Here is a 17128-nt window from a genome sequence, read left to right as displayed (position 1 = left end):
TTGTGAATTATTGTTTTAGTTTGGGATTTAGAGCTTAAAATGTGCTAATTACCAACTTTATATCATCTTCATGCTGTGATTCTTACTCTTTGTGACCCCATGGAATGTAGTCCACCAGGATCCTCTGTCTGTGGATTTCTCTAGGCAAGAATACTTGAGTAGGAAGACATTCACTTCCCCAAGGGATTTTTCCCAACCCAGGAATTAAACCTGGGTCTCCTGCGTTGCAGGCAGATTCTTTAGCATCTGAGCCACCCAGAAAGCCCAAGTCTTGAATGACCTTGCAAAGAAATAAAATAAATAAATAAAAACAAGCTTCCAAAACTAGATGTTGGTCAAAGGGTATAAACTTTCAGTTAGAAGATGAATAGATTCTGGAGATTTAATGTACAACGTGATGATTATAGTCACCAATACTGCATCATAATTTTCAAAGTTGCTAAGAGACTAGATCTAAAATGTTCTTAGCACATTCACACAAATGATAATTACATGAGGTGATAAAAGTGTGGGCTAATAGTAAGCCGATAATACGGCAATATATAAATGAACATATTATACACTTTAAATTTGCACAATGTTAAACATCGGTTACATCTCAATAAAAAAAAAACTGTGACAGGGTGAGATTTTTCACTATTGAGGAAAATTTAATGATAATATATAATGCTGTTGAATACCTGGGTAATTAAGCACTCTCTAATACTTCACATGGGTATAATTTGATAGTTTTCCTGAGGCAATTAGTAATGTTTATTCAAAGCCTTTAAAACTTTTTGAGCAGTTTTGCTCTCCATCATTTATTGTTAGATTTAACTTCTGAAATTCTCTTTATAATTGTGTTTCTAATGAGGAAAATTGGGAACCATTTACAAATGTTCTTAAAAATCCCAACCATAGGCATAAAGTTAAATAAATGATGTCTTATCCAAACTGCAAAATATCAGGGAGCTATTAAAATTGATGAGGTGCATGTTTAAGAACATGAGAAGAGCTACAATAGTATATCAAATGGGAAAACAAGTCATGGTGCCCTATGTTGAGGGTAATCTCAAATTTGTTTTCTGATTGTTAATAGATACTGATGAAGAGTCTGCAAGAACCGCAAAACAGGATCAGTATAGGCTCCTTTTGGTGATGGATGGTGATGGTGTCCATGGTTGGGGAAATCAACTTTTGTGAAATCTCTAATGCAGCCTTCAGGAAATGCCCACCCATATTATGCCAGCATCTCCCAACCCCCTTCCAATACATCTTTCTTATTCCAAATGTTGAAAAATCTAAAGAAAACTCACTTTGTTTCTCAGACTTCTTCATAGCTTAGTAACCTCAGTAAACTTGCAATTTTTAAAATACTGCTATGGACTGATTAATGTCTCTCCAAAATGTATACATTGAAGCCCAAATCATTGAGAGATGGGGCTTATGAGAGGTAATCAGGATTACATGAGGTCTTGAGGATGGGACCCTCAAGTTGAGATTAGTGCTTTTGTAAGTAGAGACAAAAGACAGCTTGTTCTCGAGCTCCATCTCTATCATGTGAGGATGCAGTGAGAAGGTGGTCTTCTGCAAGCCAGAAAAGGAGCTCTCGTCGGTAACTGAGTTAGCCAGCTCCTTGATATTGAACTACGCAGCCACCAATGCTGTGAGAAATAAATAAATATTTGTTGTTTAAGCCAAAACAACAACAAAATAACAAAATAAGCAGTTTCCTCCTGATCAGTAATGTTTGTGATTAGCATCTCCATCAGCCTAGGGCTAAAACAGAAGCAGCAAAACACACTGTGAAAAATGTTATCCCATTTTCCAAAGCTTAGCCCTTATTATGGTGACTATATTGGCTGAATGTAGCTAACATAGCTAAAATACCAATGGCATTATCTATGGATTCAGCCAATTTAGTCTCCATTATTATGGGCTAAACTTTGGATAAGGGGATAACATTTTTCATAGTGTGTTTTGCTGCTTCTGTTTTAGCCCTAGGCTGATGGAGATGCTAATCACAAACAGTGCTTCCCATTCTAAAGGTGAAGTGTTACCTGGAGAAGCCATTAGATCAAAATATGTGACTATCATTTTATTATTTGTTCTATTTGTTCTATTTTGTGTATTGCATCTGAGAAATTTCAATTGTGCTAATGCTTTTATAAGGATTTCCCTGGTGGAGCAGAGGTTAAATCATCTGCCTGCAATGTGGGAGACCTGGGTTTGATCCCTGGGTCGGGAAGATCCCCTGGAGCAGGAAATGGCAACCCACTCCAGTATTCTTGCCTGAAGAATTCCATGGATGGAGGAACTTGGTGGGCTACAGTCCACGGGTCGCAAAGAGTTGGACATGACTGAGTGACTTCACTCTCACTTTCTTTCAGTGCTTTTATGGTATGCTTATATTTCTTGCTTCTTATAAAGTGCTTTGATAAAAAAGAGTCTAAGTCCTATAAACAAGAACAAATAAACATAAACTTATAATCTTATAAGTATTGAAAAAGTAATTTTTTGAATTTGCATTTTCATACTTTCTCACTTAATTTAGCAAGGTGATAAGTGAATAGCAGAGATACAATAAATTTCTACTGATCTTTTGGACATGACTTGTTATTTCTATTAGTTCCTATTCCTACTTACTAAACACATTTTCATTTGAAAAAAAATTATAGATAACAGAACATTTTATCGTTTTGCATTTTATGATGACTATTACATTAAATTTTATTTGTCTTTGTTCTTGTTCCCTCTTCCATTTTAGAATAGTAGAGAGAAGCTTGATATTATAACCATTGATCTACCTTCTTGTAAAACTGCTCTGCAAAATGTCAAATTAATGTAAAGATGGAGCATTCATTTTGCACTTGATTACTGGAATTGATTATTCTGAACTTTCTAACTGATGATGTAAAGCTGAACTAGGAAAAGTATAGTTAGTATGTACTCAGAGAGATTATATAATAAGCACAATAAAAAAGATGAGTGATGATTTTAAGTGATAGCTTCTGGATGTTGAGATTATCTCCATCTTCTAGCTCATCACTTTCAATCATGTTTGTCTTGTCATAGATAAGCCTGGAAGCTGAATTTGAAATATAGTTCAAATTCTGTTGTTTTTGTTCAGTTACTAAGTTGTGTCTGACTCTTTGTGGCCCCATGAACTACAGTATGCCAGGCTTCCCTCTCCTTCACTTTCTCCCAGAACTATTTCAAACTCATGTCCATCAAGTAATCTCATCTTTGTTGCCCTCTTCTCTTGTCCTCAAAATTTCTCAGCCTCAGGGTCTTTTCCAATAAGCTGGCTCTTCACATCAAATGACCAAAGTATTGGAGCTTCAGCATCAGTCCTTCCAATGAATATTCAGGGTTGATTTCCTTTAGGACTGACTGCTTTGATCTCCTTGCTGTCCAAGAGACTCTCAAGGGTCTTCTCCAGCACCACATTTTGAAAGCATCAGTTCTTTGGTGCTCAGCCTTCTTTATGGCCCAACTCTCACATCCGTACATGACTATCGGAAAGACCATAGCTTTACTATACGCATCTTTGTCAGTGAAGTGGTCTTTGCTTTTTAACATACTATCGAAGTTTGTCATAGCTTTTCTTCTGAGGAGAAAGTACATCTGAACTTTTATATCAAGTGTCTTTTGGATACTTATATGAATTCCTAACACAGAAGTAAATGATATCAAATTAGTGACTATGAAACATGCAAGTTGTTAACAGTGGTGATAGTTGATGCAATGTTGTTGTGTGTTTCCTCTGTCTTGTCTCACTCTTTGCGACCTAATGGACTGTAGCTCATCAAGCTCCTCTGTCCATGTGATTTTTTAGGCAAGAATACTGGAGTGGGTTGTCATTTCCGCCTCCTCCTCTTTCTCCTGACACAGGCATCATACCCATATCTCCTGTGTCTCCTGCCTTAGCAAGCAGATATTTTACCATTGAGCCATGTGGAAAGCTCATTTAATGTGATGACCCCCATCATTAAATATGAGAAAAGTTTTATTAGATTTAAAATATGATAAATACAATATCTTTATGCTGGGATGCTGCCAATATATCCAAAGTTTTAAGGCAGTGAAAATTTTGTGGCATATGACACAAATTATTCATATGATCCTTTTGCAAATGGCTAAATTAGTAGAAATATAGAGCCAAAATGACGGGGAAATGACAACTGATACTATTCCATTGCTGCTATGTAAAGAATTGGTTATAGTAAAAGCAACACCCAGGAAGAAGGGAGACCCTAATCATGTTACCTTAAGATGAGTATTGAAAACAAGAACTGTCTCCCACTGCCATCCAATGCTCCTGTGTTTCTTGGAAAATATCATAATCATAGTGTTACCCCATGAGACAGATAATCACAAAATTTGCAACTGTCCAAGCTCAAGGTAAAAGTAAAGAACTAGCTATGGAGACTAAGGACTGCAGTGTAAGATAATTTGGACATATACAGAGAAAATAACAAATGTCTGAAGAATCTTTACAATTTTTCTTAGATTTAATGATTATTTCTTTATTTCATATGAGATAAACCATTTTCAAGTTAGTACTGACCAATCAATACTGACTGATTGGATGTGATATTCAGTATTTATTAAATATTTGTTATATTTATGGTGGATCTTGCATAACAAATTACCACAAACTTGGTGCTTTAAACACAGTGTGTTTTTTAGGTCACCCTTTCTATAGGTCAGGAATCTGGCAGTGGCTTCACTGGGCCCTCTCCTCAGGGTCTCTGACAGGATGTCTTCTGAACATTCAATTTGCAGAGGCTCTGCTTCCAAGCTCTTGTGACTACTGGCAGAATTCAGTCATCAGGGCAGTGGAACAGAATCCCTCAATTCTTTGTTGGTTTTTGGCTGGAGGCCAGTCTCAGTTTTATTTTATTGTTTTGTTTTTGTTTGTTTTTTGGCTATGTGAGCCTCTGTAGCCCATCAAGCTTCTTTGAAGTGTATGAATAGAGAAGGCAATAGAGACAGTCTGCCAGCAAGACCACAGTCAGTTTCCTATGACTTCATCTTGTTAATAAAGGCCTGTCATCTTTTTTTCCTATGTTCTTTTTAAAATAATTTCATTCTTTATTTTTGACTGTGCTGGGTCTTTGTTGCTGTGTGGGCTTTACTCTAGTTGTGGTGAGTGGGAACTTGGGGAAACAATGGAAACAGCGACAAAATTTATTTTCTTGGGCTCCAAAATCACTGTGGATGGTGACTGCAGCCATGAAATTAAAAGATGCTTCCTCTTTGGAAGAAAAGCTATGACAAACCTAGACAACATATTAAAAAGTTGAGACATTACTTTGCCAACAAAGGTCCATCTAGTCAAATCTATGGTTTTTCCAGTAGTCATGTATGGATTTGAGCATGGACTATAGAGAAAGCTGAACACCAAATAATTGATGCTTTTGAACTGTGATGCTGGAGAAGACTCTTGAGAGTCCCTTGGACTGCAAGATCAAACCAGTCAGTCCTAAAGGAAATCAGTGCTGAATATTCACTGGAAGGACTGGATGCTGAAACTGAAACTCCAATACTTTGGCCACCTGATATGAAGAACTGACTCATTTGAAAAGATCCTGATGCTGGGAAAGATTGAAGGCAGGAGGAGAAGGGAATGACAGATGAGATGGTTGGATGGCATCATCAACTCAGTGGACATGAGTTTGCATAAACTCCAGGAGTTGGTGATGGACAGGGAGACCTGGCATGCTGCAGTCCATGGGGTCGCGAAGAGTTGGATGTGACTCAGTGACTCAACTGATGGCTGACTCACTTTGCTGTACAGCAGAAAATGACACAGCAGTGTAAAGCAAATATACTGTAATAAAAACAATATAAGTACTACTATGAAAAAGACAAAAACTGTTAATGGGGTCATGAAGAAAAGAGAACACATATAATTTTAGTTGGACTATAAATTGGTCAAACCATTATGGAAAATAAGATATTTATACTTGGTGACATGTTGTTGTTAATTAGCAGTGTGTTCTTAACATGTCACTTCTACTCTGAGCCTCAATTCTCACATTTATAGAACAAAATTATGGAATTCATTGTCTTCATTGTCTTTTAAAAGTATTCTATGCTTATATGAATAGCCCAGATATAAAACTTAGCTTGTTGATTTAAATAATACTAGGCGTTTGGTGTTTTTTTTTTTTTTTTTTTAACTTCTTACACTTAACTACATTTTAAACAGAATGGAAAAAATCCCCTTAGACTTCAAGTGCATACCTACATAAACATTAAAACTGCTAACAATGTTTTACCAAAAAATATCACACTACCATTTTAACTAGATAATTTAAACTCAAACAAATGTTTATGCATGAGAAGAGGTTTGGAAGTTCGTATTTCTTTTAAAAATTCACTCTTACACTTCTAAAAGCCTAGTGTGTAGCCATGGGGAAATAAAACTATCTGTTCCACCATCTGTTAGGGAGTAGACTGTAAGTGTAGCATAGGTTATTACCAGAGACAATACTGTGAAATCATACCTGTGAGTTTGGAATGTGTAATAATCATTAAAGTATACCGATTCTTTGATTTTACATTCTCAGAAATTATCACATAAAATGCATGTTTAGCCCTTGGTTACACATATCCACATTTACACTCACTTTAATAATATTTATTTTTGGAAATGCTCAAAAGGATGAAGAAAATATTCCAACAAATCAAAGAGTATTACATATCAGTATAATAAATAACCTAGCTATCTTTATAAGATTGCTGCTGCATATCTGGCATGGTTACATTACCAAATATAAAATTTTGCCTTTTGAGAAATAACCATATTGTAGATCCTATTCAATATCCATGAAAGCATAACAGGCATATGCTATGTGGCCAAGAGGAAAAGAGGTTTATCCATTTGCTCATGAAATGACCTGTAAATGAGCATAGAATAATCTTTGAACAGACAGTTTTTGTATAAGAGATTTTATTTTTCAATTTATTGAATAATCTCACTGGTGAAAGATATTAATTCTCTGGCAAAAGACTGTTTTCATTAAAGAGTCTTTCTAGATCAGTAGTTTTGGTTAAGCTCTACAAACTAGTACACTGCTTTTTGGATTCTGTATCCATTTAAAGTTCACATTTGTTCCAAATATTAATATAGTCTAGCCATGTCAGTGAACTTTGCTCTCACTGCTTGCCAGGAGTTTTATTCTAAACTGTTGAAAAATCTTGTGAGCTGTCAACTTCATTGACTTTGAATTTGCCTTTGAATTAAAAAAAAAGAATCATCTATTCCTTAGAAACATGACAAAAAACGTGACTGATTCCACTACACATGTTCTATTCCATCTTGGTGTTTATGTCAAGTTCCAGATTTTGTACTTTCTAAACTAAAACTTTCATACGATGCTGTTTCTTTTTCTATTCATGTTTTGTTGACAGTTATAGTTAAACATCTGCTTCTTGCTTGGCGAAGTGCCATTAGTTGCTAAATTTCCTCCCCCCAAATGGCACTTTTTTCTTTGCCTGATTCTTTTGTGCATTAGTAGTCTTTTGGTAGCCAATTTGCCTATGAATAATAACTTTATGTGTCAAATAAAAGTAATATATGCCAATGGAAGAAAATTCCAAGTTTTTTGAGATGTTAGTTGACTTCATATGAGCATATTAATATGAAACTAATTATCTTATAAATAATTTATTAATATATTTATTTTTAATACCTAAATCCATCACAAGAACCAATAGAATATGTTAGTTTTAAAAGAGGTTAATAAATGGTCAAATTATGACTTTATGAACAGGGTAGTTTCCTGGAACTATTAACAGTGGGAAACTTTAACTACCAGAGATCCAAAGGAGCAAGGAGAATGAAGGGAGAAATGCTACCAGAACCCAAAGAGAGAACTACACAAAGAGAGACACCTATATAAGCAATGCTCTTTGGTAAGAAGATAGTATCAGAATGTCATAAACTCTCACAGGGACCTGAAGCAATAAATCTGCCAGCCTCACTCACCTTCTTTTCTTTATCATCTTTCTGGTACATCTCCTTGGTCATCAGCCACCAGAGAACAAAAAACAAGGAGGCCTTTGACCTACTTAAAATATGTCAGTGTGAAAAAAAAAGTGAACTTGGATTGACAGAAAATATCCTGTAAGTTACACCCCTTTTGCACCATAACATTCATTATTTTATTCTTTTTTGTTAAAAAATTATACAGCAGAAAGCATAAAAATGCCAATCAACTATCAAACCATCCTGATGTAAATGCAGTCGTGTGACATATTCACCTGAAATGTAAAATGTTAGCTACCATCATGCTCTTCACATCAAACAGCAGGGAGATAAAGGGCATTGTAAGTAACATCTCAGACAGTGTCTGCTGTCTCATTTCTGCAACTGCTTTTCAGCCTAAGTTGGTAACCATTATTGTTTTCTTCCATCAGCCTCTACATAGTCCCTTTATTTTCCACCAGCACCTCACCTAACAGGCCTCATAAATCTTATAGGAGATGAGTTGCCTTATTTATCAACTGACTAAGATCATAGTACAAGAAAGTTCTAGAAGACTCTCAGTGAATTTTTTATATCTCAGGTACAACCCTTTATCCTGCAATGTCTACCAGAAATTCATTTTACTTCTGGAAATTAAGATTTCCTGGCTAGTATCACCCATATCTGCCTATTCAGAAGGAAATCAATAGCCCTGGAACACATGGTCCCAGAATTACTATATTCCCTAATGCAAGCATTCCTTTAGGCTACTGATGTCTCTAAACTAACTGTGCTCAAAATTACCATGTAGGAAGAAAAAATATCACCAAGGGTTTATTTTAATAATTGTGGTAAAAACACTGCTAAATAGATCCTTATTTCCTTCCTGTGATGAAGATGGCACCAGACTCTGGGTTCTGGTTTAAAGCATATTGAAACTATCCTCTGAGATAAATCTTCAAGTTGTGTCATATTTCCCAGGTGGTTGGTAATTGGATATGCAGCAAGCTATTTCATTATCCTATCAAATTAGTTGAGTCCAAGATCACTGATTTATTTTGATGTGAATCCTTTATCATAGTGTAAAATGAATTGTCTTGATAGAAGAGGTCTTATTTGTGATTGCAGTGGGATGGATAAACTATTCTGCATATCCATGAATATTAGTGCTAGCAGAAACCCTGCAGCCAAAGAATGGAAATCTGTTCTGTGAATATGCGCCCATTCCAATGAAAGGAAAATGCAACAAATCCATCATAAAAAATGCCCAGTATAACTCTTTTGCCAGAGTTGTTGGATTAATATTCATTCAAGAATGGCCATGGATTGTTGCCACATGTGAAGTTGCTTCTTAGCCTCTGCAGTGGTGAGCACTCAGCATTGGTGATGGAAGTTGGGAATTGGTTAGCAGAAATTCACACTGCTGAGCTCAGCATTGGCCATGTGATCCTAGTAATCCAGGCTACTCTGTACACAGGCCCGTTGAATAGAGAAAGGGGGTAATTTACATTGACAAGCTGAGCCTTAATGTTTACATTATTATTTAGATCCTTTTCCACAAATATATACATTCTGGGGTAGGCATTAAAGAAAGAAACACCATCTCCATACTCTGCTGCCATTTTTTTTCAATCATAAAATTCTATATCTATGTACAGCAAGTACAGCAAGGCAGTGAATTGTCACCCTGCTTATTTAACTTATATGAAGAGTATATCATGGCAAATGCTGGGCTGGATGAAGCACAAGCTGGAAACAAGATTGCCGGAAGAAATACCAATAACCTCAGATATGCAGATGACACCACCCTTACGGCAGAAAGCAAAGAACTAAAGAGCCCCTTGATGAAAGTAAAAGAGGAGAGTGAAAAAGGTGGCTTAAAATTCAACATTCAGAAAACTAAGATCATGACATCAATCACTGCATGGCAAATAGATGGGGAAGCAGCAGAAACAGTGACAAACTTTATTTTCTTGGACTCCAAAATTACTGTAGATTGGGACTGAACTCATGAAGTGAAAACCACTTGCTCCTTGGAGAAAAGGTATAAGAAACCTAGACAGCATATTAAAAAGCAGACAGATTACTTTGCCAACAAATGTCCATCTAGTCAAGGCTATGGTTTTTCCAGTAGTCATGTATGGATGTGAGAGTTGGACTATGAAGAAAGCTGAGCGCTGAAGAATTGATGCTTTTGAACTGTGATGTTGGAGAAGACTCTTGAGAGTCCCTTGGACTGTAAGAAGATAAAATCAGTCAATCCTAAAGGAAATTGATCCTGAATACTCACTGGAAGCACTGGTGCTATACCTAAAGTTCCAATACTTAGGACCACCTGATGTGAAGAGCCGATTCATTAGAAAAGATCCTGATGCTGGGAAAGATTGAAGGCAGGAGGAGAAGGGGATGACAGAAGAAGAGGTGGTTGGATGGCATCACCGACTCGACGGACATGAGTTTGAGCAAGCTCCAGGCGATTTTGAAGGATCAGGAAGCCTGGTGTTCTCTAGTCCATGGGGTCACAAAGAGTCAGACATGACTAAGCAGCTGAACAGCAACAAATATACAGCAAGACAATATTGGCCTTTGTGATGGAATACTACCTTTTCATGAACAGTATACCATGATTGATCCAAAAATCAGGCTATATTTATTTTTCCTCCTTTTCAGTAGTCATAGATACCATTCCTTGAGACTTTAGAATGAGTTTAAGATACGATGACAAAAGGTGAATTGTGTCCCTTAAGATTCACATGTTGAAGCCCTATCCCCTAGTATCTCAGAATATTACTGTTTTGAAATAGGCCTGTTAAAAATGTGATTGAATTCAAATGAGACCTTAGGGTGGATTGGAATCCAATCTGATTGCGTCCTTATAAGAAGAGGAAATTTGTAAACACAAAGAAGTACCAGAGATGTACAACACACAGGAAAAATCGTGTGAGGACATAGTGAAAAGACAGTCATCTTGAAACCAAGGAAGGGCCCCCAGAAGGAAACAAATCTGCTGATACATTGATCTTGGGTGTCTAACTTACAGAACTGCAATACAATTTAATTCTGTTATTTAAGCCACTCAGTCTGCGGTATTTTGTTATGGTAATCCTAGCAATCTAATACATGTAAGAACAGGTATAATAGAAATCTGAATCTACTCAGACTATTTGAACCTTTTCATACTGGTCATCTATTTAATATTCACTTTTTGGAGCTACATTTTTGAGGGCACATCTCATTTTATGGGTCAATGAATCAATTAACCCTCAGTTTGAAACAGGTTGTTCAGGTCATCTGTTAATTTGGTGCAGCTATAGTTATGGCTAAGTGATCAACCTCAATTAAAATGCAGAATCAATCCAGACTCTTTTTCAAATAGAATAAAATGTAGTTTACAGTGAGTATTTTTGCTATTGGGTTCATTTTTTAATACTGTGCTTGTGCATTTTATTTGCTTTGTGATGTGCACCTACAGTTTATTTATCTATACATGCAAATTTACTTCAGTTGTGTCTGACTCTTTACAACCCTATTGAAGGTAGCGGCCAGTCTCCTCTGTCCATGGGATTCTTCAGGCAAGAACACTGCAGTGGGTTGCCATCCCCTCCTCCAGGGGATCATCCTGATCCAGGGATCAAACCCACATCTCTTACGTCTCCTGCACTAGCAGGAGGGTTCTTTACCACTAGCTGCACCTGGGAAGCCCTTATTTATCTATGTTTTGTATAATACTCCACTATACTGATAAATCATAATGTATGTAATGGTAGATAAGCCCAGATTGTTTCAATTTTAGGTTACTATGAAAATGTTATTGTGCATGTTCTGCATATCTTCTGGTTTACTTGTGCATGCATTCAAGTTGGATATATACCCCAATGTGAAATGACTGAGTCCCAGACACTATAATTTTCAACTCTAGTAGATAAGATAAACAGCTTTCCCAAAGCAAACATATCAATTTGAAAAATCCTACCAGCACCTTGAGATTACTCTAAGGGTTTCCTTATTCTAACTACCCTCTATATTTGTAACTGGCAGTCTTTTTTAATTTTAGGCATTCAGTGAGTTTGTATTAGTTCCTTTTTGTGGTTTTAATCTGCATATCTCTAATGATCAATGATTTGAACATCTTTTCTAAAATTATTTGATGATATGGATAGCTTCTTGTATGAATGGCTATTCATTTCTCTTGTCAATCTCATACGGAATTTTCTTTAAGTTTGCATTTTTATACTTGCTAAGTTATATGAGTCACAAATACCTTCTTCACTCTGAAATTTATCTATTTTATCTCTTAATTTTAATATATCTGTATTTATTAGTAAGTACATAAGTGGATAAAAATGGCAGAATAGCCAGATTATTTCAAAAAGAGAATGTTGGAATACACTGAGTTAAGGAAAACAGAAGCAGAGATAAATGGGTGAGAGGGATAAAAGTTACTAGAATATATACAATTATTCAAAAATTAATACATTTCAATCTTTTCTTCCAGAAAGAAAGAGAGAGGGAGAAGGAGGAGAAAGAAAGGAGAGAAAGAATAAATAGGGGAAGGAAGCAGAGGAGTAGAGGAAGAGGGAAGGAAGGGGAAGGAAAAGAAAAGGAAGGGAGGAAAGAAGGAACAAAGGAAAGATGTGAGGGACAAAAGAAAGAAGGAAGCTTAAATTCTTCCCGGTGGCTCTTAAGTCCTCTCAGTTACTCAAGCCCATCAAGCCCAAACCCATTTCTTCTTTTTCCTTTATAGTTCACTTCCAATCATAGACAAGCGCTGCTTCCACATTAATCCACATATAATGGCTCTACACCAAAATATCAGTGCAGAGGTCAAGTTGACTAAGCATTCTAAGAACGGAATGGTGTTACAAGTTCACAGAAATTGACTTGGTCCAGTCTTATTGGCTCTTATTTGCTATAGCACAAGTTTAGAATGCATTCTTATTGGAAAAAAGATGATCTCTCCCTTTTTGTTTTTCTTTTTAATTTTACAGATAGGAAATCTCTGTTGAAATGCCATTTTCTCAGAGAGGCCATTCATACCCAAAGAACTAAATTGCTCCAAATCAACCAAGTTTTCACTATCTGTCATTACTGGTTCATTGTCTACACAGAATTCGTAACTACATGATATTATTTTGTTTGGCTGTATGTTCTTATTTCTCTGAAGCTCCATGTGAAAGGAGATTTCCATGCTTTCTTTTCCACCTGAATTTGCAGCACCAGAGGGTCACTGACATAAAGTGGGAACTGAAAGCAAAACCGTAGAATTGGTATTTGAAATGTGTAATGCAAATGTCTATCTAGAATTAGAAAAAAGAGGGAGGAGTTAAATCATGACATCTACTTCTCTTAATTTTCATCAATTACAAAAATTGAAAGTTGACACATTTTATTTCTTTTATCTCTACTAAACTACATGTTTCAGCAGCATGCCTAGCAAAATAGATGTACACAAGAAAAAAACCTTCAGTAATCTCAGCTGTCCTGAAGATTAATTGAAAGCATATAGGATAATATCCAAGGTTGAAAACATAAGGTACAATCTCATCTAATATAAAAATATTTTTTAAAAATGATTTGAGTGGATAATTGTATAATGTTTTAAATCAAGTAAATGCAGTAACATTACTAATGACTGGACATAAAACATATGGCTGTATTCCTAGTTATCACATTATCTAAGTAATCTCTAAAGCACTAGTTTCATGAGAGTGAACTATTACTTTAATGTTGATTAACATCTGTGATTTTTGCACTAGAAAATAACCTGAAATAAAAATAACAATTGCACCTATGAGGGATGCTGCTTTTTCACATACAGGCATATTTAAAATAAAGCAAGATGATTGCATTTTGTTAACGCGATGACTGACAATGGAATGTTGTTGGTTCTCGTCTTGAGTTATGTTATTTCAAAGTACCCAATTATGTTTTACTGTATGTGAAATTTAAAGATTCCATTTGTGTTTAGAAGGGGGGCAAATGATACATAGTAAGAGTAAATAAAGAATTCATCTAATGAATGTTACTATGTTCTGTTCCTGTCATCAAATGTTTATAAGATGATATGTTCTAAGAACAGATATTCACACCTCAGTTGTGAAGATTGGAGACAGAGGTCGAGAATTCCAGTTCACAAAGGACTGGAAACTCATCTAACAATTCATCATAATTGTTTCTTATTTCCTAGAATGTACTTGCCCTCCTTACTAATTTATCCCTCAAACTCAGTTAGGTCACTAACACTTGTTAGCTTTCCATACTACTGTGTTACTTATTACACAGAAGAAGAATAAAATTATTTCTTAAGCTGAGTTTCTTTAAAATTCCATATAAAATTTTATTTTCACACTTATACCAGCTTATAACAGTATTAAATATTTTATATGTTCATCTTTTCTTGTACTATGAAGTCTTTGGTGGTAGAAATTGTATTTATTTATATTCAAGAAAATAGATTTTCATCTTTTAGAACAAGAATTCTGGAGTCAATGGCTTTGAGTTGAGCTTTCAAAATATTAGCTACATGACCTTGAACAAATTAGCTTCTGTCTTTCTTCTTCTGTTTCCTATTTGTAAAAGAGGGTATTAATAGCTCTATGTTATTGAATTGTGGTGACAATTAAATTAGTTAAACCCTATCTCTTCTTATTTATATCCCAAGTTCTCCATAGAGTGTCTGATTAGTTAGATTAAATGGTTATGTCTTACTTTATCACTGAATTCCCATGGTGAGCTTCAACATTATAAAACTCTGCTGCCTGGCACAAGTAGATGCTCAGTAATGATTTCTTCATTTAATGAAGACATCAATAAATGAACAGTGAAAGAATAGTATACACTTTTATCAAGGAAAATTAGACTAAGACATATTAGTTCATAGTGCAATTTTCTAAATTAAAAAATAAACCAATATCAACAAAGCCTCCACATGGTTCATACCATTTTTCATATAAAACTTCACTCTGATAATAAAGGCATCTCTTGGATATCTCTACTGTATTTGGTGAACAGTGGCTCAAAGAATCTAAGTTAAGTTTATCTAAATTAAATCTGTATTGTACTTTGTAATTCATGGAGCATTTATTTTTGAGTAAAGAAAGCTGAGCAGAGAAGAATTTATATTTTTGAACTGTAGTGTTGGAAAAGACTCTTGAGAGTCCCTTGGACTGCAAGGAGATCCAATGAGTTCATCCTAAAGGAGATCAGTCCTGGGTGTTCATTGAAAGGACTCATGTTGAAGCTGAAACTCCAATACTTTGGCCATCTGATTCAAAGAGCTGACTCATTTGTAAAGACCCTGATGCTGGGAAGGATTGAAGGCAGGAGGAGAAGGGGACGACAGAGGATGAGATGGTTGGATGGCATCACCAACTCAATGCACATGAGTTTGGGTAAACTCCAGGAGTTGGTGATGGACAGGGAGGCCTAGCATGCTGTGGTCCATGGGGTCACAAATAGTTGGACACGACTGAGTGACTGAACTGAACTGAACTGAACTGAACCATCTTATATCTCTGGAAAACATGATGCTTTGAGGAAGAGTCACTTTAACTGGTTCAAGGGATCCTGTAAATGCTGGAAAAATTTAAATCCTTGCTAAGAAGCCGTGATTCTTGGCACCTCTCATGCTCAGATGGTTACTGTTAGTGTTGTCTGTGACTTGGTTTCTATTTGTGAAAACTAAGTCTCTATAGTAAAGTAAATGATGTGAAGACCAGATAGAATAGAATTAGGACAACGTCAAAGTAAGGATGACATTACTGGAAAGGACTGTTAAGGGTTAAGGGTAATCCAAGCACCTAAAATAATTGATAAAGGGACATATAACCAGTTATTCATTCAGTAAACATTTATCAAGCACCATTTGTGTACCCGGCACACTCAGCACAGCCAAAAGGAGTTACCCCACGTCTGAGATCAGGGGCAGCAGCCGAGAGTGCCAGGTTGCAACGGCGCAGGAACGGTTGAGAGGAGCTACCCAAGTCTGAGGTCAGGGGCAGCAGCAGGGAAGAGCTACCCCACGTCCGAGGTCAGTGGCAGCTGGGAGAAGACACCCTGCATCTGAGGTCAGAGGCGGCCTAAAGGAGCTGCCCCACTTCTGAGGTCAGTGACAGCAGGGAGGAGACACCCCACGTCCGAGGTCAGGGGCAGCCAGGAGAAGCCACCTCCCGCCTGAAGCCAGGGGTGGTGACCCTGAGGAGCCACCCCACACCCGAGGCCAGGGGTAGTGGCCGGGAGGAGCCACCCAAGGAGCAGTGGCTGCGCGGGCACAGAAGGGCCTAGAGGAGCCATCCCACATTGAAGGTCAGGAAGGGCATGGTACAGAGATACCCCTTGTCCAAGGTAAGGAACAGTGGCTGCGCTTTGCTGGAGCAGCTTTGAAGAGATACCCCATGTCCAAGGTAAGATAAACCCAGGTAAGATGGTAGGTGTTGCAAGAGGGCATCAGAGGGCAGACACACTGAAACCATACTCACAGAAAACTAGTCAATCTAATCACACTAGGACCACAGCCTTGTCTAACTCAATGAAACCAAGCCATGCCTGCGGGGCAACCCAAGACGGGCGAGTCATGGTGGAGAGAGCTGACAGAATGTGGTCCACTGGAGAAGGGAATGGCAAACCACTTCAGTATTCTTGCCTTGAGAACCCAATGAACAGTATGAAAAGGCAAAATGATAGGATGCTGAAAGAGGAACTCCCCAGGTCAGTAGGTGCCCAATATGCTACTGGAGGTCAATGGAGAAATAACTCCAGAAAGAATGAAGGGATGAAGCCAAAGCAAAAACAATACCTAGCTGTGGATGTGACTGGTGATAGAAGCAAGGTCCGATGCTGTAAAGAGCAATATTGCATAGGAACCTGGAATGTCAGGTCCATGAATCAAGGCAAATTGGAAGTGGTCAAACGAGATGGCAAGAGTGAACATCGAAATTCTAGGAATCAGCAAACTAAAATGGACTGGAATGGGTGAATTTAATTCAGATTACCATTATATCTACTACTGAGGGCAGGAATCCCTCAGAAGAAATGGAGTAGTCATCATGGTCAACAAAAGAGTCTGAAATGCAGTACTTGGATGCAATCTCAAAAATGACAGAACGATCTCCATTCGTTTCCAAGGCAAAGCATTCAATATCACAGTTATCCAAGTCTATGCCCCAACCAGTA

The sequence above is a fragment of the Capra hircus genome, chromosome 20 (genome assembly GCF_001704415.2).
Source record: "Capra hircus breed San Clemente chromosome 20, ASM170441v1, whole genome shotgun sequence".
In the NCBI taxonomy this organism is placed as follows: domain Eukaryota; kingdom Metazoa; phylum Chordata; class Mammalia; order Artiodactyla; family Bovidae; genus Capra; species Capra hircus.
This window is presented reverse-complemented; position numbering follows the sequence as displayed.